A 24,407-nucleotide genomic window follows, 5' to 3' on the forward strand; every position below is an offset into this window, starting at 1 on the left:
AACTACACTTCCTCACACCCCATTTTCAAAAGGGCTCTATTCCACCCTCCCAATTTCTCCATCTCCATTGCATTTGTTCAGATCTTCCTTATCTAAATTTTCTAATCTTTTTCACTAGCGTTTTTGATACATCTTCCTTTTTCCTCAGTTAAGGATTACTCCCCTCTGTGATTGACAGTGCCTTCAATCGTGTCTGACCCATTCCCACACTTCTGCCCTCACTCCTTCCTCTCCCTTCCAGAACCATAATAAGGGTTCCCCTTGACCTCACCTTCTATCCTACCAACCTCCATATTCAAAGGATTATCCTCCACCATTTCCAGCAGCTCAAGCAGGATGTAATCATCAAGCACATCTTCCCCTTCCCTGCCCTGTCAGTATGCCGAAGAGACAGTTTCCTCTGCAATACATTGGTCCACTCCTCAGTCACCTTTCCTATGGCATCTTTCCATGCAAGTGCAGAAGATACAAAACCCACTCTTTCTCCTCCCTTCTCACCATTCAAGGCCTCAAACACTCCTTCCAGGTGAAACAGTGATGTACTTCTACTTCTTTCAATTTAGTATACTGTATTTGCTGCTCATGATGTGGTCTCCTCTACAAAGCAGAGACCAAATGCAGACTGGATGACATCTTTGTGGAACACCTCCACTCAGTTCAAGCATGACCCTGAGCATCCAGTCACTTGTCATTTTAATTCTCCACCTTGCTCCCACTCTGACCTTTCTATCCTTGGCCGATTGCAGTGTTCCAATGTCGCTCAATGCAAGCCCAGGGAACAGTACCTCATCTTTTGAATCGGCTATCTACAGCTTTCCAGACTCAACATTGAGTTCAACAATATTGTATCTTATTCTCTGCCCTCATTTGTTTCTTTTTTTTTGGTTTGTTTTTATTCACTCCTGTTTCTGTCTCATTTTGCTTTATGTTTGCTTTCAAACAGCAGCTATTCATGATCCTGTCATTCAAACCTCCTCTAGACACATTTTTTGTTTCTTGTCCCATTACCAGTCCCTTTGGCTTTGCACCATGAAACCTTTTGTCTTTTAATCTTCCTGCTCTCCACCCTATCTTAGACTTCTTTTGTTCTTTACCTCACTTTTTTCCCCTGCCCCCCCGCCACCTTACTTACTCAAAACCTATCACATTTCCAACTTCTCCCAGTTTCCCAGTTCTGGTAAAAAGTCACAGACCTAAAACATTAATCCGGTTTCTATGTCCACAGATGCTGTCAGACCTGCTGCGTATTTCCAGCTTTTCAGTTTTTATTCCAGCTTTTATCCTTCCTGAAGCCAAGTGCCCAAAACTGAGCACTATATTGCAGATGGATAGTCCAACCACAACTCTGTATAACTGTAATGTCACTTCTTCACTTCTGAATTTCAATCGTCTAGAGATAAAACCGTTTGGATTACTTTTTGTACTTGTGAACTAGCTTTTAGTCATCCCTCTCCTTCATGAAGACAGAGACAAAGTACTCATTGAGAACCCTGCCCACACCTTCTGCATTAACCCACTGCGAAAACATCTTAGGATTTTCTTTGATCTTACCTGCCAATATTTTTTCGTATCCTCTCTTTGCTTTCCTAATTTCCATTTATACTTCATCGCAGTACTTTCTATACTCCTCTAGGCTTTCTACAGTATTAAGTCTTTTGTGACTGTCATAAGCTTTCTTTTTCTGCTTTACCTTACGCTGTATGCTTCTGGATAACCAGGGGGCTTTAGATTTGGCAGTACCACCCTTTTTCTTTATGGGGACATACATAGAAACATGCATAGAAACTAGGAGGAGGAGGCGATTCGGCCCTTCAAGTCTGCCCCGCCATTCATTATGATCCTGGCTGATCATCCAACTCAATAGCCTGCTCCCGCTTTCTCCCCATATCCTTTGATCCCTTTCTTCCCAAGAGCTATATCTAATTCCTTCTTGAAAACATACAATGTTTCGGCCTCAACTACTTTCTGTGGCAGTGAATTCCACAGGCTCACCATGCTGGGTGAAGAAATTTCTCCTCATTTCAGTCCTAAATGGTCTACCCCGTATCCTCAGACTGTGACCCCTGGTTCTGGACTCCCCCACCATCGGGAACATCCTTCCTGCATCTACCCTGTCTAGTCCTGTTAGAATTTTATCAGTTTCTATGAGATCCCCCCTCATTCTTCTGAACTCCAGCGAATATAATCCTAAACGACTCAATCTCTCCTCATATCTCAATCCCGCCATCCCAGGAATCAGTCTGGTAAACCTTCGCTACACTCCCTCTATAGCAAGTATATCCTTCCTCAGATAAGGAGACCAAAACTGCACACAATATTCCAGGTGTGGTCTCACCAAGGCCTTGTACAATTGCCGCAAGGCATCCCTGTTCCTGTACTCGAATCCTCTGGCTATGAAGGCCAACATACCATATGCCTTCTTTACCGTCTGCTGCACCTGCATGCTTACCTTCTGCAACTGGTGCACCAGGACACCCTGATCTCGTTGCACATTCCCCTCTCTCAATTTATAACCAGATAATATTCTGCCTTCCTGATTTTGCTCCCAAAGTGGACAACCTCATATTTATCCACATTATACTGCATCTGCCATGCATTTGCCTACTCACTCAGCTTGTCTAAATCACGCTGAAGCATCTCTGCATCCTCCTCACAACTCACCCTCTCACTCAGCTTTGTGTCATCTGCAAATTTGGCGATATTACGTTTAGTTCCCTCATCTAAATCATTAATATATATTGTGAATAACTGGGGTCCCAGCACCAATCCCTGCGGTACCCACTAGTCACTGCTTGCCATTCGGAAAAAGACCCATTTATTCCTATTCTTTGTTTCCTGTCTGCCAACCAGTTTTCTATCCATCTCAATACACTACCCCCAATCCCATGCACTTTAATTTTAAACGCCAATCTCTTATGTGGGACTTTGTCGAAAACCTTCTGAAAGTCCAAATAAACCACATCCACTAGCTCCCTATCATCAACTCTACTAGTTACATCCTCGAAAAATTCCAGTAGACTTGTCCAGCATGATTTTCCTTTCGTAAATCAATGCTGACTCTGTCCGATTCTGCCACTGTTTTCCACATGCTCAGCTATTAAATCTTTTATAATGGACTCTAGAAATTTCCCCACTACCGATGTCAGGCTGACTGGTCTATAATTCCCTGTTTTCTCTCTGCCTCCCTTTTTAAATAGTGGGGTTACATTAGCTACCCTCCAATCTGTAGGAACTGTTCCACCGTCTATAGAATCTCGGAACATGACCACCAATGCACCCACTATTTCTCGGGCCACTTCCTTAAGTACTCTGGGATGTAGATTATAAGGCCCCGGGGATTTATCGGCCTTCAATCCCATCAATTTCCCCAACACCATTTCCTTACTAATACTGATTTCTTTCAGTTCTTCCCTCTCACTAAACCCTGTGTTCCCCAACATTTCTGGTATGTTATTTGTGTCTTCCTTTGTGAAGACAGAACCAAAGTATGTATTTAGTTGGTCAGCCGTTCCTTTGTTCCCCATTATAAATTCCCCTGCTTCTGACTGTAAGGGACCTACATTTGTCTTCACCAATCTTTTTCTCTTCACATACCTATAGAAACTTTTACAGTCAGTTTTTATGTTCCCTGCAAGCTTACTCTCATACTCTATTTTCCCCTTCTTAATCAACCCCTTTGTCCTCCTTTGATCAATTCTAAACTGCTCCCAATCCTCAGGTCTGTTGTTTTTTCTGTCCAATTTGTATGCCTCTTCCTTGCATCTAATACTATCTCGAATTTCTCTTGTAAGCCATGGTTTGGCCACCTTTCCTGTTTTACTTTTGCGCCAGACAGGAATAAACAATTGTTGCAGTTCACCCATGCACTCTTTGAATGTTTGCCATTGCCTATCCACCATCATCTTTTAAGTAACATTTCTCAATCCATCATAGCCAACTCGCGCCTCAAACCATCGTAGTTTCCTTTATTAAGATTCAGGACCCTAGTCTCAGAATCAACTACGTCACTCTCCATCTCGATGAAGAATTATATCATATTATGGTCGCTCATCCCCAAGGGGCCTCACACAACGAGATTGCCAATTATTCTTTTCTCATTACACAATACCCAGTCTAGGATGGCCTGTTCTCTAGTTGGTTCCTCAACATATTGGTCCAGAAAAACATCCCATATACACTCCAGGAATTCCTCCTCTACGGTATTGTTACTAATTTGATTTGCCCAATTTATATGCAGATTAAAGTCACCTATAATTACAGATGTTCCTTTATTGCATGCGTCTCTAATTTCCTGTTTAATGCCATTCCCAACATCACCACTACAGTTTGGGGGTCTATATACAACCCCTACTAACATTTTTTGCCCCTTAGTGTTTCTCAGCTCTACCCATACAGATTCCAAATCGTCGGAGCTAATATCTTTCCTCACTATTGCATTAACTTCCTCTTTAACCAGCAATGCAACTCCACCGCCTTTTCCTTTTTGTCTGTCCTTCCTAAACACTGAATGCCCCTGGATGTTCAGTTCCCATCCCTGGTCACCCTACAGCCATGTCTCCGTAATCCCGACTATATCATACCTGTTTACATCTATTTGCGTGGTTAATTCATCCACTTTATTGTGAATGCTCCTCGCATTAAGGCAAAAAGCCTTAAGGCATGTCTTTTTAACATTACTTGTCCCGTTCCCACTAATTTTCACTGAGGCCCTGTTTGATTCTTGCCTTGATTTCTCTGACTATCACTTTTCTTATTCCCCTTTCTGTCTTTTGTTCTTGTCCTTGATTCCCCTTCCTCTGATTCCTTGCATAGGTTCCCATCCCCCTGTCATTTTAGTTTAAACCATCCCCAACCACTCTAGCAAATATTCCCCCTAGGACATCAGTCCCGGTCCTGCCCAGGTGTAACCCATCCAGTTTGCACTGGTCCCACCTCCCCCAGAACCAGTCCTAATGTCCTAGGAATCTGAAACCCTCCCCCTCACACCATCTCTTCATCCATGTATTCATCCGATATATCCTGCTATTTCTACTCTGACTAGCATGTGGCACTGGTAGTAATCCTGAGATCACTACCTTTGAGGTTCTACTTTTCAACTTACTTCCTAACTCCCTATATTCTGCTTTTAGGACCTCATTTCTGTTTTTTAACCTATGTCATTTGTACCAATGTGTACCACAACCACTGGCTGTTCGCCCTCCCCTTTCAGAATGTCCTGTAGCCGCTCTGAGACATCCTTGACCCTAGCACCAGGGAGGCAATACTATCCTGGAGTCTCGTTTGCAGCCACAGAAACGCCTATCTATTCCCCTTGCAATTGAATCCCCTATAACTATTGCATTCCCACACTTTTTACTCCTCCCCTGTGCAGCAGAGCCAACCATGGTGCAACGAATGTGGCTGTTGCTGCTTTCCCCTGAGAGGCCATTCCCTTCAACAGTATCCAAAGCGGTATATCTGTTTTGCAGGGGAATAGCCACAGGAGGACATCTCGCCTTTTCCTTTCAATAGCTGTATCCAGTCCACTCTCGCCAGCTCACCTCTCAAAAGGACACACAGGTTGGTGGAATGGACAGACAAGTGGCATTTCTGAAGGAAGAACATGGAGAGACAATATAAAATAAAGGGGACAATTCTCAAGAGGGTGCAGGAGCAGAGGGACTTGAGTATATATGTGCAGGAATCATTGAAGGTTGCAGGACAGGTTGAAAGAGCAGTTAAAGTACACAGAATTTTAGGCATAGGGGTAAAGAGTATAAAATCAAGGAAGTTGTGTTAAATTTGTATAAAACACTGGTTCAGCCTCAGCTGACATATTGCATCCAGTTGTGTGTGCCACACTTAAGGAAGGATGCAAAGGAATTAGACAAAATGCAGAAAAGATTCACAGAATGGTCCAAAAGGCTAAGGAACTTCAGTTATGAAGATAGATTGCTGAAACTGGGACTGTTTTCCTTGGAGAAAGTTGAGAGGAGATTTACCTTAATGACTTTAAATCTGTGTCCTCTTGTTCTCAATCCTTCCACCAGTTGCCCATCCCTTCTCAAGAGCAGCTAGGGATGGCAACAAATGCTGGCCTAGTCAGCGATGCCCACATCCTGTGAAAGAATAAAAAACTGATAGAGGTATTCAAAATCATGAGGGGTCTGGACAGAGTAGATAGAGAAAAAATATTCCCATTGGTGGAAGGATCGAGAACAAGGAGACATAGATTTAAGGTAAAATCAAAATACTGTGGATGCTGGAAATCTGAAAGAAAAACAGAAAATCCTGGAAAGACTCAGCGAGTCTGGCAGCATCTGTGGATAGAGAAACAGAGTTAATGTTTTGAGTCTATATGACTCTTCTTCTGTGATTTAAGGCAATTGGCAAAAGAAGCAATGGCAACGTGAGGAAAACTATTTTCAAGCAGCGAGTGTATAGGATCTGGAATACGCTCCCTGAGAGTGTGGTGGAAGCAGTTTCAATCTAGACATTCAAGAGGGAATTGGGTTATTATCTGAAAAGGAAGAATGTGCAGGGCTATGTTGAGAAGACAGGGGAGTGGCACTAGGTGAATTGCTCCTATGGAATGTTGTGGCGGGCACGATGGGCCGAATGGCTTCCTCCTGTGCTGCAACAATTCTGTGACTGTGATCCTTAAATTGGCACTGTTGTCACTGAAAAGCCTTAAACCCCGCTTTTCAACAGGATGACACCATTTACACATTGCATCAAAAATTACAGAACTGTTTGCACCTTGGGCTAATGAAAATTAGGTGGAACATTTGCAGTTGTCTGAAACACATATAATCAAGAAAGAGACAGAGAGAAAGAATCCCTTTTAGAGATTCAAAACATACAAAATGCTGAAAATCTGAAATGCCAGAAAGAAAAATATTTTCTCTTGATCAGAACACAGTATTCCTTGTGTATTGTCACATTCACATTCGCCCAAGCATCCTTTATTCTTTTGCCAACACCTAAAACCTAATTATTTAAAGAAACCTAATTATTTAATAAGGAATACTAACGATATCATGGAGATAACTAGTTTGCAGGAGACAGAATCCAAGACATTACAGACCCTTAAGCTGACACTGCACATTATCCAAGGGTAATACAGAAGTATTTCACTGCTCGTGATAATTCAGTACAATTGCACAGCTGCAATCATCAATATAAGTCAATTCAAATATTGACATGCAAGGCTAGTTTGAAAGAAAGGCAAAAATATTCAAACATCTTAAAGTTCATTGTTCTTTACATTTTTTTAGAATGAAGCACGAGGACGGCATCAAAAGCTAAAGCGAAAGCTTCTATTTTATTTTGCTTCACCTTTGCAAGGTCGGAACACAAGTTCTCTCTTCCTTTACCTGCTACCTTCCCCAAGATCATTTAGACCATATCTACAAAAAGACCACTAATTCTGGAGATCTGAATTCAAACAGAAGCTGCTGGAATCACACACTAACTACATCTGTCACCTCTGACATCAGAATATTTGACCATTGTGGGAGGTGCAAAATGGGGGAGGGCTGAAAAGTAATTGTTGACCCATCCAATGTTCACATATGCACAACTGTTAGCAGGGAGTAACCAGACAGGACCAGAATCCATAATTCTGGCCTTTCTATCCTCCCATAGCCCAGGGCATGGAAGTTAATTGCACCGCCCTTACAGCGACTCTGGCTAACTCAGCACAGGCCGTGGATCAAGTCTTTAGTCTTCCTGATCCGAGAGAGTTAGTACGACAGCAGATGGTGCATTTATCCAGTGAGTCATTGTGTGTTAAATATGACAAAAACTAATTATGTGAAAACTGATTGTGGTGCTTCATATTGCAGAAAATGAAGAAGCTTGCTGTTAGCAGCATCAGAACTGGCACTGTTTAGGAACAGAATCAGGAAACTGCCCAAACCAGTAGATGCTTTTAATGCAAAGGATAATTTCATACTGATACGAATAGCATTAAACTAAAAAGAAGTTTATTCATCAAAGCATATTGACAGCACAATCACTTGTCTGACCATCCCAAATTAATGCAGGTTATGAGAATGTACATCGATTTTTAAGAAACTGATCAGCAAAGGTTGCCTCTTTTTCAGAAATCAAAGTCACTAAGCTGCCTTCTTACTATATTCCTCAATTTCTCCTCCAAACGCACACCCAAATGCCAGATCAGTTGAAGAGAGATGGCAAAGCAGAGGATTTTAGGGAAAGCACAGACTACAAACCCAGGAAATTAAAGGCTCACCGTGCATCTACCTACACTTACATCACACGATTCAAGAAAGAGGCACAATACCACCTTCTCAAAGGCAATTTGGGATCGGCAAAACTGCTGCTCTTCCCAGTGACGTTCATATCCCATGAATGAATAATTTTTTAAAAAGGAGACCAAAGTCAGAAAAGTAGAATGCACATGGGTGCATAAAGCCAGCAGAAATTGCAAAGAAAGAGGTGGTGCCATTTCAAAAATTTTATGGACAAGCAAAAGGTTTTCAGTTTCAGTGTTTGAGGGACGGGAAGACGATGGAACTTAGGAGGGACAAGGTTACTGGGGAACGAGACTTACTACAGAATGAGACGTGGATGGTATTGTTTTGGCAGGTGTGTTTTATGTAGGATGAAATTCAGGAGGCTGGCATGGAGATAACTGGATTATTTGAACACAAGAGATGCCAAAGGCACAGAGGAAGATTTCTGCAGTAGGAGTAGGGTAAAGGAGATTGTGAAAGCCTTGCTGGTGGGTAGAATGTAGGGTTTAGAGCTCAGCTCAAGCTCAAACACGATGATGAAAATGTGTACCACTGGCCTCAGCCTAAGTGAGGAGCCAGACCAGAGAGGGGAATGGGAAAAGGAGATTGCAGCTGAATAGATTGACTTCAATTTTAGATATTATATGTGAATGTTGTTGCTTCTCAAAAACTTGATGTATAAGCAATTGGACATCATAGTGGCAGGTAGAGTTAATGGATTGGAAAGACAGATGGTGGCAGCCTTCAGGATACTTTTGCAACTGACTTCATGCCTGTGAATGAAATCATCAAAGGCCATTGTGATCAAAGAAAAGACACCAAACCCAGCAACTACAATCTTTTGGGTGAAGAGAATTCCAGATTTCTATTACCATTTGTGTACCATTCCTGATTTCTCTGATGAATAGCCTAGCTCAAATTTCAAAATTGTGACCCTTGTTCTGGATTCCCCTACCAAAGGAAATTTTTCTCTCTACTCACCACATTAAATCAGTCATCATTTTAAACATCTCAACTAGATCACACATCATTTTCAACACATGGAGATTAAATGGATGTTCGAGCATTGTGCTTGAATTACATCGGGAGATAAGGAGAAATTTGGCCTAGCCTTCCCTCCACAGATGAAATGGGTTGGGTAGACTTACTGATGGAGGGGATTGGACAGATTGGACAGTGCTGGGTCAACTGAAATTTTCAGTACCATAATTTATGGATTTTTTCAGTAAGGATATCAAGGAGTATGGATCTAAGGCAGGTAAACGAAGTCGAGATACAAATAAGCCATGATCAAATTGCACGGCAGGTCACAAACAGACTTGTGGTCGGCTTCTGTCCCTATGTTGGAGGATTGGACTTAACGACAAATAAAAGCAGCGTCACATGTCAGCAAAACAATTAAAGAGAAAATCCGTGTCACCCAGGTTGATTCTCTTTGTGGAGGAAGTAAAGCATGGTGGAGAGTCAACAGATGGGGAATCTTGAATGTCCATCTAAAATCCCACACCATCATAGAACCATAGAAAAGTTACAGCACAGAAGGAGGCCATTTAGTCCATCTTGTCCATGCCAGCCCGAGAACACCCAGGTGCCCTTTCTAATCCCACCTTCCTGCACCCGGCCCATAGCCCTGCAGCTTACAGCACTTAAGGTGCAGATCCAGGTACTTTTTAAAAGTGCCTCTACCACCAACTTGGGCAGCGAATTCCAGACACCCACTACCCTCTGCGTAAAAAAGTTCTTCCTCATGTCCCCCCTACACCTTCTGCCACTTATCTTGAATCTATGTCCCCTGGTTCTAGAATTCTCCACCAAGGGAAACAATTTTATCCTGTCCACTCTATCTATTCCCCTCATAATTTTGTACACCTCAATCAAGTCACCTCTCAGCCTTCTTTGTTCTAAGGAAAATAACCCCTATCTATCCAATCTCTCCTCGTAGCTACACTTTAACCCTGGCAACATTCTTGTAAACCTCCTCTGCACTCTCTCCAGAGCTATTACGTCCTTCCTGTAATGTGGTGACCAGAACTGCACACAATACTCCAGTTGTGGCCTCACAAGTGTTTTATACAATTCCAACATTATATCCTTACTTTTATATTCTATACCTCTGCCAATGAAGGAGAGCATTCCATATGCCTTCTTTACGACCTTGTCTACTTGAACTGCTGCCTTCAGGGACCTGTGTACTTGTACGCCAAGATCTCTCACTTCATCTACCCCTCTTAGTATATTCCCATTTATTTTGTAATCCCTGTGACTGTTTGACCTTCCTAAATGTATGACCTCACACTTCTCTATGTTAAAATCCATCTGCCACTTTACAGCCCACTCCACCAACCCATCTATATTGTTTTGGAGATTATGGCTATCCTCTACACTATCCACTACTCGGCCAATCTTTGTGTCATCTGCAAATTTCCCAATCGTGTCCCCCACGTTCACTTCCAAATCGTTAATATATAACACAAACAGCAAGGGTCCCAACACCGAGCCCTGTGGAACACCACTTGAGACAACTTTCCATTCGCAAGGGCATCCATCGACCATTACCCTTGGTTTCCTGTTACAAAGCCAACCTTTTATCCAGTTTGGCACATTACCCCGAATCCCATGGGCTTTTACTTTCCTGACCAATCTGCCATGTGGTACCTTGTCAAATGCCTTGCTAAAATCCATGTACACAACATCCACTGCACTGCCTTCATCAACCCTTCTTGTCACTTCCTCAAAGAATTCAATCAAATTTGTGAGGCAAGACCTTCCTTTAACAAATCCATGCTGACCATCCCTGACTAGTTCATGCCTTTCCACGTGACAGTTAATCCTATCTCTCAGGATTGAATCTACTAATTTGCTCACCACTGATGTAAGACTAACTGGCTTATAATCGTTTGGTATTTCCTTTGATCCCCTTTTTAAACAATGGAACTACGTTTGCATTTCTCCAATCCTCCGGTACCTCCCCTGTTTCTACTGAAGATTGGAAAATCATCCTCAGAGCATCTGCTATCTCCTCCCTGACTTCCTTCAGAAGCCTCGGAAACAATCCATCTGTCACATGCACTTTAAAAGAGACCTAAACACTAACTGATTTGCACACAAGAGATCAATAGCCCTTAACGCTGGTAGATGGATCCCATTGACAGTTGTAGTCTTGCAGGAGTTAAATCTCCTGATGTTAGATTGAGAGAAAGAAAGAAACAAAGGAAAAGTAAGACTTTTAAAAAAAACTATGTTATTTTAAAAACCTCTAGGAACAATTTATGATCGTGAAGAAATGAGGCTCTGCGATTTCAGCATTTCCCCTTCTGGGTCAGAGAGGTTGTGTGGCATCGCAGGAATAAAAATCTCATTATTGTGCCGTTAAGTACCAGCCCCAACTTTCTGCAGGAGAGAAGAGGGGTTTAGCATGTCCCCAACATGACTCCAAATGGCCACCGAGCAAAAAGGTTGATTTAAGAAGCATCCATGAGACCCACATACACACTGTGCGGGCCATTTACCTCACCTATTACGCTCTCTGTGCGTATAGCTGCCACTAAGACACCAAGTCTCTAACCATGGTCAGGATAAGCTCAAGCTGTTATTATCCTGTCACTTGTTTCATTAAAGCAGCAAATGGAATTTCTGATTCTTACAAGCAAATGCAGAAAATTCCAGACTGGCAGGTACCCAATATAACTCAGTCTCACCTATTTCTGGGGAGGGGCGGTGGGGGGGGTGGGGGGGCGAGGTGGGTGGTGATCAGTCAGTGTTTCATTGAAATGATGGTAGAACACCAGTAGAATTTCAGGATTGTGTTGTTTTCGAAAAGGTGTTACATTTCCGTGCCTCAGCTCATCTGTTGCTGAAACCTCATCCACGCTGTTACGAATATTGGACTTCACAAGGTTATGTTTTAAAATGTCTCCTTTAATTTAAAGTGAAATAGAATGTTCTGGACAGGGAGATGGTGGTCACACTAAACCTCTTTCCTGTGACAGGCCCATGTGATCTAGTTGTCATGAGGAAAGAAACCCAAACTGAAACCTATTGAAAATAAATTGATAGTTTTCACACCTTGGCAAAAAAGGGACAGCTGCTTTTTGGATATAGGCCCAGAGAGAGAGAGAGAGAGAGAGAAGGCAGATGCTACTGCGTGGAGAAGCAGCAAAGCCACTACTGGGAAAAGCAGGGTGAACTGTTTGAGTTAACAACAAAGCACAATGCTTGTAAAAGCTGGTCTTCTGTTCAAAAAGAAGAGCACATTGCAGACGGGAGTTTTGGTGATTTAAGGGGCAAGCTGTCGTTGAGGAGGGCCTTGCTGATCAAGGTGGGCTCTGGAATTCTCAGGCTGAGTGGAATGATTTTCGAAGGACTCGAAGATTCAGCTTGGTGTGGTAGGGAGAAATGAACCTGCTGGAAAGCTAGGAGTAACTTCAGACTTAATCGTGTATTGCTATACACCTGCCAAAAGTGCAATGCAGACAATGGAGTTGTAAGATGTATCTCGATTGCATTAACTAATTAATACTAAAGTATCTTTTCTTGAGTTTGGTATATTAGTTGCCTGTTAGGTAATGTTTGATCTACGTTGATTTTAGTTGGTTTCTGTTACAAAATCTTAAAATGTGAAATCTTGCCCTTTGGTTATTTCTGTCAGTCACTGGAAAATTCATCTCTTTTAAAAAGTGATCAGTCTCTATGGGGATCGTAACAATGCCTTTGTTACCGTTACACTCGATTATTCCAATGCTCTCCAGTCCAGTCTCTCATCTTACATTTCCCATAACCTTGAGCTCATCCAAAGTTCAGCTGCCAATGCCCCAACTTGCAACAAGTCCCATATGCCAAACATGTTATGCTCGCTGATCTACACTGGCTCCTAGATAACTCGCTTTTAAAATTCCCATTTTTAAATCACTCCATGACATCAGCCATTCCTAAACTTCCTCCTTCTGAGCTCTCCAATTTTGGGCTCTTGCACTTCTGGTTTTCATCACTCCACTATTGGCAGCCAAGCCTTCAGCTGCCTAGGCTTGGAGCTCTGGAATTACCTTCCTAAACCTTTCCATGTCTCTCTCTCTCTTCCATTAAGATACTTCTTAAAGTTTAACTCTTTGACCAGTTATCTGTCTTAATATCTCCTTATATGGTTTGGTGTCAAAATTTTGTTTGATAAAACTCCTGTGAAGTGCCTTGGGAGGATTTCTAAATGCAAGTTGTTGTTGGTATATGGTGGAGAACACAATCACATTGCAGGCATGGATAACATTCTCAATTATGTGCCCTAATGAATGAATATCTTGGATGAAATTAAGAATGTTTATAAACAATATTCTGCGAATGAAACATTTTAAGACCAACTAATAAGACCATGGTTACAAAATTAGCAGGTAATATAAAGGGGAACTCAAAATCTTTTATAAACATTTAAAAAGTGAAAGGACAGTTGAAGGAATGGTGGGCTTGATTAGGGAGGGACAAGAAAGAAAATCTTGATGCAGCAGAAGCCATGATGGAGACACAGACTGAGCACTCTGTATCTGTCTTCAGAAAACAGGATGAACTTAATGTCATGGCAGGTGGAAGTAGAGGCATTGGACAGGATAAAATTAAATAGTGTTATATAGGTTGGCATCACTCAAAGTTAACTAGTCACAGTGTTGATGGGTTGAATCCCAGGTTACAGAGGGAAGCTAGGGTGGAGACAGCAGAACAATATTTTTTCAATATCCCTTGGGTAATGGAGTCGTGCCAAAGGATTAAAATATTGCAAACATTATATTCTTGTTCAAAAAAGGAGGGATTAAACCTGTAACTACATGCCAATCAGTCTAACATCAGTGGTGAGAAAACTACAAGAGAACCTAGTTGAGGACAAATTCAATCTGACTTGGAGAAGCATGGATTAATAAGAGGTAGCTAGCATGGGTTTGTTACAGGCAGATGGTGTCTGACTAAGCTGATTTGCGTTTTTTGGTGAAGTAAGAAAGAAGGTAGATGAAGGTAGTGCAGTAGATACATGCATGGACTTTCAAAAGGCTAAAGTACTGCATAGTCAGAGTCATCAGGCCATAGAAATAGGCCATTTGGCCATTAAGTCCATGCTGCAACTTAACAGGCTTATTCGGAAAATAGAAGCACACAGCGTTGAAGGGACAGTAATATCCTGGTTATGAATTTGGTCGATTTGGTTGAGACATAAGAGGCAGGATGCAGTGGTGAACAGATGCGTTTACTGATTGGCGGACTCCACTGCATACAGTCCTCCAAAGGTTAGTATTTGGACATTTGCTTCTCTTGTTATGCATAAGTTACCTGAATTTGGGTGTAGTGACAGTACAATTTCAAAATTTGTGGATGATGCAAGATTTGGCAACATATTAAATAGTGAAAGTAAAAGGGGCAGACTTCAGGAGGAAATAGAAAAAGTGGTTAAATGGACTGACACATGGCAAATGCAATTTATTGCAACTAATTGTGAAGTGATATACACTGGAAAAAACGTGGTGAGATCATTAGATAATAAAAAATAGGAAGAGTAGGCCATTTGGCCGCTCGAGCCTGCTCCTCCATTCAATAAGATTATGGTTGATTGGCCTTAACTCCACTTTCCTGCCTGCCCTACTCTACTTTCCTACCATAACCCTCGACTCCCTCGTCAGTCAAAAGGTATCTAACTCACCCTTGAACATATTTAATGATGCAGCCTCCACTGCTCTCCATGGAAGAGAATTACAAAGTCCTCCGCATCTTCATCTTAAATGGGAGACCCATTATTTTTAAACTGTGCTCCCTAGTTATAGACTCCCGACAATGGAAAACATCTTCCCAGCATGCACCCTGCCAAGTCCCCTCAAGATCTTAAGATCTCATTCTTCAGAACTTCAATGAGTATGGGCATAACCTGCTCAATCTTTCTTCATAAGCCAACCCCTTAGCTCAGGAATCTGCTGAATGAACCTTCTCTGAACTACCTCCAATGCAAGTATATCCTCAAGTGAAGAGACCAAAACTAGTCGCTTGGCAGGACAGAATTTGAGTATTGCTGAAAAAAAGAGACATGCTGCTGAAGCTTTTCATCTTGCATTCACTGGGACAGACAAGAATGCCAAATTTCAAAGGGGACAACAATTTATACTGCATGAGAAAAGGGGTACTGATTGGTTGAAATGCTGCCGTGACAAATGCACCAGGGAACTACTGTCCTCCATGCTTTTATCTATTCCAAAAAGGTGCAATGTCTGGACATATTCCTTTTGCCTACAGAGGTCAGGTCTTTACATATGTAACTTCTAGCAAGCCTAAGTGAGCTACATTGCGAGCCAAACCGATGATCTTAAATTGATTGCTTGTGTAATTCTTAGCACACTTGCAATTTTCAGCAAATTCTACCCAATCACACCTCATGTTAGGCATTTTGTTCTGGGTTTTGCAAGCATGGGTTGGTTGAGTGCAGTCAGTGCTCTACCTATTGTGAACAGCCAAAGGAACGTGCTGTTTGATATGATTTGCCAGTCGTTGGGACATATCTGGCATCGCACTGGCACTGAAATTCATAACATTATTTCTGTGATAGGCAAAACGTCTTTTTACCTTGAGAGCAGCATCTTGTTTGTGGGAAACAGTGCCCGGTGACACTTGAGAAAGTATAATCTATATGGTACTAATTTGAGAAAAGGGAGTGCAGAGGGACTTGAGGGTCCATATTCAAGAGTCTCTCAAGGTGGCAAGAAAAGTTGAGAAGCCAGTTAAGAATGTGTTTGGGATACTTGGCTTGACAAGGGGCACTGAATACAAGAACTAGGGAGTCATGCTAAACTTTTAGAAAATACCGGTTAGGTCTCAGAGTATAGTATACAATTCTGGAATCATGCTTTCTGGAGGGATCTCGTGATCCTGCCAAGAATACAGAGGAGGTTTACCAGGATGATTATAGGGATGAGGGAGCTCGATTAAGTGGAGAGAAGGGAAAAGCTGGGACTGTTCTCCTTAGAGCAGGGAAGGTTAAGGGTAGATCAAATAGAGGTATTCAAAATTATGAGGGGTTTTGATAGAAATAGTAGGAAAAATTGGTTCCCTCTGGAAAATGGGTCAGTAATCAGAGGTCATAGTTTTAAAATAATAATAAGAACTAGAGGAGAAATGAGGAGAAATTATTTTCACACAGCAGGTTGATAAGATCTGGAATGCACTACCTCAAAGGGTTGTGCAATTAGATTCCATACAAACTTTTATAAGGGCAATTAGACATCTACTTGAAGATGACTAATTTGTGGGGTTATGGGGAAAAAGCTGGGCTGTGGGACCAAATTGGACAGTTCTTTCAAAGAGGCAGCACAGGCGTGATGGGCCAAAGGGCGTCCCTTCAGTGCTCTGAGATTCTTTGATTCATGCAACTGCCTGTTGCAGTAGCCTGTTTCCTAGCAACCAAAAGAGCAAGGTATTACATAAAAGCAACTAGCAGTGGGGAAGAGAAGAAATCACTCAGCCCCATGACACTATCTAGGTTCAGGCAATAAATATATTCCCATATTAATATGACACACAAACTGAGGGACAGAAATGTTATATGTGAACAAATATAGGCAAACAATTGGATCTGCTCTCAGCAATTCCCAGGTGTTAACTGTCAAAAATTATCAGAGATACTTTAGAAGAAAATTTGGATTGCAACCATTTTTTAGAAAAACAATTGGTGCCACTCAACCCAAAACACACCTGAGCCTGGAACTGATCTGAATTCAACCAGTTTTCTGAAACACCCCAAATCAGCGTGGTTTGGAGTGGTTCTAGTTTGTGTTTTCATAACACTGCTCATCAGCAGGCTTCTGTTGACAAATATGTGTGAATGATGTGATCTTTCCTGCACTTTTATCTTGTGCTGATATCATCAAGCTCCCCAAATGCAAAAGTGTAGGCAATGAGATGAGGGGGTGAAAAAACAGTTCTGTCAGGTGACCAGGCTTAGCCAGGAGTTTTATATATGGCTCACAGTTGGCTGCACCTAAGCCACGTATGCCTCAATGGGGTTTTTACAAAACTTTTTTCTTCAAGGTGTTGAGAACCACAAGCTTCAACAACTTTTAGATACCAATGCCTCTCCTGATCCTTTTTCCCCTTCACTTTCCTCTGTCCATTCTTTACCTTGACTTCTCCAACTTAATTTCTGGAGACAATCTGTTCACCAATATTTACCATAAGCCCATTGACTCCCATAGCCACCTTGACTACACATCTTCCCATCCTGCTTCCTGTCAAGGCCATTCCAATCTCCAAGTTGTGCTGTCACATCTGGTGTTGCAACCTTCCATATCACTGCTTCAGACATGTTTTTTCCCTCAAATCAAAGATTAGCGATCCCCACATCAGCCTCAAGTTCCATCATTTCTGCCACCACCTGAGTGACGCCAGCAACAAAGGCAACTCTGCCTCCCCTCCCCTTCAGCTGCCTGAAAGGGCCATGCCCTAGTCTACGACACCCTGCTCCACCCTTCAATCATCCCCAACAACCATGCCTCTCCTCATGCAATGCAAGCACACGAGGTACAAGGCCAACCCTTCCCAGAGCTCCAAACACTCCCTTCAGATGAAACAGTGATTTGTTTGTACTTTCAAATTAACATACTGCATTTCTTGCCCACAAAAGAGTCTGCTCTACAGTGAGACCAAATGTAGATTCAGTGATGAAAGCAAAATACTGTGCATGCTGGAAATCTGAAATAAAAACAGAAAATGCTGGAAAAGCTCAGCAGGTCTGGCAGCATCTGTGGAAAGAGAAACAGACTTAACGTTTCAAGTCCATATGACTCTTCTTCAGAGCTCACTTTGGTGATCACTTTGCTGATCACGAAATTCAGGGAGGGGCTCCTTTGCTTTTTCTAACTTTTTCACCCTGTAGGAACAAGTTCTTGCTCTGCTACAGGGGAAGAAGCTAGCTGTTTGGTGAGTATCTGGCAAGTATCTGGCGAGTGGTTACGGTCTATTCTATTTCAAAGGTTTAAAATAGTACAGGAATTTGTGATAATATTAATAGAATACATAAAATAAAATAAATAATTGAATGAAGTAATTAAGTAGTTAATTAAAAGACATAAGGATGGTAGGACAGGTGATGTGTCGTGGCTGCAGCACGTGGGAGCTCCTGGATACCAGTGTGATTGAGGACAAACGCATCTGCAGTAACGGTCTGCAGCTTGAGGAGCTTCAGCTCAGAGTCATTGAGCTGGAGGCCGAGCTGCAGATACTGTGACACGTCAGGGAGGGAAAGTTACCTGGACGCTTTGTACCAGGAGGCAGTCACATCCCTTAGGATAGGATCTTCTGATTTGGAAGGTGGTCAGGGGCAGGAGGGTATTACTGCAGCCGAGGCAGGTAAGGGGATCCAGCCGGTAGGAGTGTCTGCCTCTGCAGTTGTCCAACAGCTTTGAGGTTCTTTTGGCTTGTTTGGATGAGAGTGGGAACTGCGGGGTGGATGAGCTGCCTCACCATGTGGTACAGCAAGCCAATCAAGCAAGGGGGAGTACAAAGTAATGTAGTTGTTGGACGGGGCAGTATAGTGACGGGAATTGACACATCTCTGCAGCAAAGAGCGAGAGTCCAGATGGCTGTGTTGCCTGTCCAGTGCCAGGGTTCGAGACATTTGTTCAGGGCTAGAGAAAAACTCACAGTAGGAGGGGGAAGATCCAGTTGTCTTGGTTCATGTAGGTATCAACATAGGCAGGATGAGGAAGGGGGTTCTGCATAGCCAGTATGAGAAGCTAGGCACCAAATTAAGAAGCAGAACCTCAAAGGTGAGCCACGTGCAAATTGGCGAAGGGCAAATAAGATTAGGGAAATTAATGTGTGGCTCAAAGACTGGTGTGGGAGAAGTGGATTCCGATTCATGGGGCACTAGCATCAGTACTGGGGAAAGTGGGGACTGTACCATTGGGATGGTCTACACCTGAACTGTGCTGGGACCAGTATTCTAGCGAGCCGCATAACTAGGGGAGTACAGAGGTTCTAAACTAAACAAGGAGGTGAGGGATCAAGCTTGGGTAGATGTTGCAAATCAAGGCAGGAGAGCAAAATAGTAATATAGGAAATGAGGTTTAGAGAATGGCAGGAAGGGACAAAGAGAAGAAAAACCTAAGAATACACCAAGTCAAAGTTATGACAAAGATAACAAAAAGACAATACTAAAGGCGTTGTATCTGAGTGTGCGTAACATTCATAACAAAGCAAACGAATTGATAGCGCACATTGAAGTAAAGAAATATGATCTCATAGCCATTACAGAGATGTGGCTGCAGGATGACAAGGGTTGGGTGCTGAATATTGAGGGGTATCTGACATTCAAAGAGAATAGGAAACTGGGTAAAGGTGGAGGGGTAGCACTGTTGATCAAGGATGGCATTTGTGCAATAGTTAGAGATCAGGAGATCAGGATGTAGAATCGGTTTGGGTGGAGATGAGGAATAGCAGGGGAAAGAAGTTACTAGTGGGAGTGTCTACAGGTAACCTAATAGTAGCCACAAATGTAGGACAAAGTATACAAGAAGAAATATTGGGTGCTTGTGATGAAGGGACAGCAATAATCATGGGTGACTTAAACTATATATAAATTGGAAAAACCAAATTGGCAGTAGTAGCCTGGATGAGGAATTCATAGAATGCTTTCGAGAGTTTCTAAGAGCCGCACATTGTGGAACCAACCAGAGAACAGGTTATATTAGACTTGGTATTGTATAATGTGACAGCATTAATTAATGACCTCAGAGTAAAGGTACCCCTAGGTAGCAATGACCACAATATGATTAAATTTTACATCCAGTTTGAAAAGGAGAAGATTAATATTTTAAACTTAAATAAGGGTAACTATGTGGGCATGAAAGCTGAGCTAGCTGAAGTGAACTGGAATACTGGGCCAGAGGATAGATCAATAGAGAAGCAGTGGCAGACATTTAAAGGGATATTTCTGAATACACAGAATAAGTATATTCCTACGATAAAGAAAAATTCTACGGGGTGGACCCACCATCCATGGTTAACTAAAGGAGTTAAGGAAAGCATCAAACTTAAGGAAAAAACATATAACTGCACAAAGATGAGTGTCAGGTCAGATGATTGGTCAGAATATAAAGAATGGCAGAGAATGACTATAAGATTAATCAGGAGAAAGAAATTAGACTATGAGAGGAAGCTAGCTAGAAAGTGAGTGTTGGCCCTCTAGAGAGTGACAATGGGGAGTTAATAGTAGATAAAAAGGAAATGGTGGATGAAATGAACAAATATTTTGCTTCTGCCTTCACTACAGAAGATACAAAAAACATTCCAGTAATAGCTGTAAATCAGGAGGTGAGAGAGAGGAACTTGGTGAAATTACAATCACCAGGGGAGCAGTACTGAGCAAATTGATGGAGCTGCGGGCTGACAAGTCTCCGGATCCTAATGGACTTCATTCTAGGGTCTTACAAGAGGTGGAAAATAAGGTAGTAAATGTGTTGGTGTTAATTTTCCAAAATTCACTAGATTCTGGAAAAGTATCAGGCCGAAAAGTGCCAAATATAACCCCACTATTCAAGGGGGGAGGCAGAAAACAGGAAACCAAAGGCCAGTTAGCTTGACGTCTGTCAAAAGGAAGGTGTTAGAATTGATCTTTAAGGAGGTTATAGCTGGGCACTTAGAAAAACTTAAGATAATTGGGAAAGGTCAGCATGGTTTTGTGAAAGGGAAATCATATTTAACCAATTTATTGGAGTTCTTTGAAGGAGTAACATGCGCTGTGGATAAAGGGGAGCCTGTAGACGTACTCCAGATCTCCAGAAAGCATTTGAGAAGGTGCCACATCAAAGGTTAATGCAGAAAATAAAAGCTCATGGTGTAGGGGGTAACATATTAGCATGGATGGAAGATTGCTGGCTGGCAGAAAACAGAGTACGCATAAATGGGTCTTTTTCTGATTGGCGGGATGTGATGAATGGAGTCCCACGGGGGTCTGTGCTGGGGCCTCAACTTTTTACAATTTATATCAATGACTTAGATAAGGGGAGTGAAGACATGGTAGCTAAATTTGCAGATGACACAAAGCTAGGTAGAAAAGTATGTTGTGAAGAGGACATAAGGAGGTTGCAGATGGATATAGATAGGTTGAGTGAGTGAGCAAAAATCTGGCTGATGGAATAGAATGTGGGAAAATGTGAAGTTGTTCATTTTGGCATGAAGAATAAAAACGCAGAGTATTACATAAACAGAGAACGGCTGCAGAATTCCACGGTGCAGAGGGATCTTGTGCATGAGTCACAAAAAGTTAGTATACAGGTACAGCAAGTAATTAAGAAGGCTAATGGAATGCTTTCCTTTATTACGAGAGGAATTGAACATAAAAGTAAGGATGTTATGCTTCAATTATACAGGGCGTTGGTGAGAACACATCTCGAATGCTGTATACAGTTTTGGTCTCCTTATTTAAGGAAGGATGTAAATGCGTTGGAGGCAGTTCAGCGGGGGTTTACTAGATTGACACCTAGATTGAGCGGATTGTCTTGAGGAAAGGTTGGACAGGCTGGGCTTGTTTCCACTGGAGTTTAGAAGAGTGAGGGGCGACTTGATTGAAGCATATAAGATCCTGAATGGTCTTGACAAGGTGGACGTGGAAAGGATGTTTTCTCTTTTGGGTAAGCCCAGAACTACAGGGCACTGTTTTAAAATTAGGGGTAACTCTTATAGGACGAGGATGAGGAGAAGCTTTTTCGGAGGGTTGTGCAACTTTGAAACTCTGTGCCTCAGAAGGAGGTGGATTGGGGGTGTGGTCACTGAATATTTTTAAGGGGTCGGTAAATTGATTCCCTTGCCTAACAAGAATCTAAGGTTATTGGGGGTAGATGGGAATGTGGAATTCAAGACACAAACAGATCAGCCAATGTATTATTAAATGGCGGAGCATGCTTGAGGGGGTGAATGGCCTTCTTCTACACCTATTTCGTATGTTCCTTTTCTAAAGGTGGGTTTTTATACAATCAATGACAGTTCCAAGGCACCAATACTGAGATTAGCTTTCAATTCCATATTTTTAATTTATTGAATGCATTAATTAATTTTTAGTGTTTCAGCATTTTCTATCAAGTGCCCATAACCTACACTTGGCAAACCCAATGACACGAGTCTCAATCATCTCCGCAGTCTATAGCTCAGGTAATGTTCTGTTTCCAGCCCTTGGTACAAGTGAGTACGAATGAATGCAAGGTAAGGAACTGGGAACAGACCAGTTGCTAACAGATTGATAAACAGACTAGTATACATACAACTCTCCCAAAAACCTTCTTGATAACTGCACTGTCCAAAGTCAGATACATACCAGGAGAAATATTTGTTTGAGGGGCATGATACCTATCACATTGAATGGAAAATCCTGGTGCAGGATTTTGTGAATCCCACTGTCAGGTTCAAATAAAGGTCAGAAGCCAGTGGGAAACACTCACTCATTTGTGATTTTCACCAGATTGGCCAATTAATGGATGGTGTGTCCACACTCTTGACACTTGAGGGTGGCAGGCCAGAGGCAGGATGCAATGGCAGGTAAGTAAGTCCCATTTGTTATATTAGTTAATTTAATTAGTTTATTTGTTTTTATTGGTATACTGAAAAGAGTATAAAAAGAGTCAGCTGGAACACAGGGTTGGTAGCAAGGAGGCAGAGGTCTGTAACGCTGCATTCTGTGAATAAACCTACTAACAAGGAAAAGGTCTGTGTCCTGTTTTGTACTTCACCACTTGGCTTGGATCCATTTAACATGAGCTGCCCACTTTAGACTCCAGTACACTGTAGCCACACTATTAAAATCAGAGCTATAGGGCCAGGAGAAAATTTCTGCCCTCCCACAACTGGCAGCCCCAATAGAACACACATCTATCAGCAAGCTAGCAAAATGGCTCTTTCTCAATGATACACTTTACAGTTAAATACTGACATCAGGGCCATTATCATCATTAGGCTTGGGTTGCTCCATATTTAATCTCAAATTTAACAATCCATATTCTTGTTATCTGTGATCAATGTGCTGTTAAATGAGGTATGTTAATCTGAACACAATTCTTCTTTATCAATAATGTTTACCAAATTTGATGAACCTCAAATAAAACTTATCAGTTTGGTATTATTAACAAAAGGAGCAGGATCACAGAGTTTGTACTGAAGCTACTGATTCATCAAGCTTTTCACCACATTGGTTGTCTATTTTCAAATTTGAAGTAGAAATTTAAATCTTCCAATTTGTTTTTTGAACAGTGTGGTATTGAGTGGGAAGAACCAGATGATCCCAAGTTTTATCTCATAATTGGTCACCCTCCAGATAATTCAACAGAAATGGGCAGGCCATGTTTCCCAAGTGGATGATTACAGAATCCCCAAGCAGATCTTCTATGGAGAACTGTCTCAGGGCAAGCAACAAGGTTGGCAGCACAAACAATACAAAGGCACCCTAAAAAGGAGCCTTAAAAACTAATGCATTGCAAGACCACTCCCTTGTGGAAAACACTGCAGCCGATGGGCCCACAGCACAGGCAAGCGCTGAAGCTTAGTTCAGCACGTTTCAAAGACCATCTACACCAAACTCACAACATCTGACATGCCCAGAAGGACAGAAGTGGCGCAGCTGATGATCCCCCCAAGCACCAACAGTGACAATATGAACTGCCAGTTCAGTAGATGTCCATCCAGTTTCGGACTCTTCGGCCATGAGAGGATCCACAGAAGACAATGAAACCGATTACATTACTCTAACAAGGGTGTAGATTTTGCCCTCCCAATGAGTCCATCAGCAGACCTGGAAGAGATTGGGAATCTGGCGCAGGAAGAATGCGGGTGCCAGAACCTGATCATGAATGTGTGACGGGCACTTGTCACCGGATGGGCTCCGACATCATCCAATCTCCAAGCAGGAGAAGGCGCCATATTTATAAGGGCAGCAAGCCCCGTTGAATAGCTGAAATTCTGCATGTAGTCTTCCAGAGGAAGGACTGCAATTGAACTGGCCAGCACTGACAAATGTGTGAATATTGCAACAGAAAACCTGAGGGTCTAGGTAGAAGAAACTCCATTCTCATAAAAGTTGCATCAACGGATTCAGTTGTGTTCAGAGATGTCACAATGTTGCACTGATAGGCCAGGGGAGGTGCAGTCTGACACACTTGGTTGTTC

The 24,407-nt window shown here is 42.2% G+C and overlaps 1 protein-coding gene across 8 annotated transcripts in view; it reads right to left on the reverse strand.

The window, feature by feature from the left end:
- Positions 1-24,407, reverse strand: part of ctif (CBP80/20-dependent translation initiation factor) — a 276,809-nt gene that overhangs the window by 188,732 nt on the left and 63,670 nt on the right. For 4 of the 8 annotated variants that reach the window (XM_078552816.1, XM_078552814.1, XM_078552799.1 and 1 more), the window contains exon 2: positions 5,982-6,098. The exons of the other annotated variants lie outside the window; for them this stretch is intronic. The gene's annotated coding sequence lies outside the window, so the exon portion shown is untranslated. The remainder of the gene's footprint in view (positions 1-5,981; positions 6,099-24,407) is intronic. 8 annotated transcript variants of the gene reach the window in all.

This window comes from Cetorhinus maximus, chromosome 1 (genome assembly GCF_964194155.1).
Source record: "Cetorhinus maximus chromosome 1, sCetMax3.hap1.1, whole genome shotgun sequence".
NCBI classification, from domain to species: domain Eukaryota; kingdom Metazoa; phylum Chordata; class Chondrichthyes; order Lamniformes; family Cetorhinidae; genus Cetorhinus; species Cetorhinus maximus.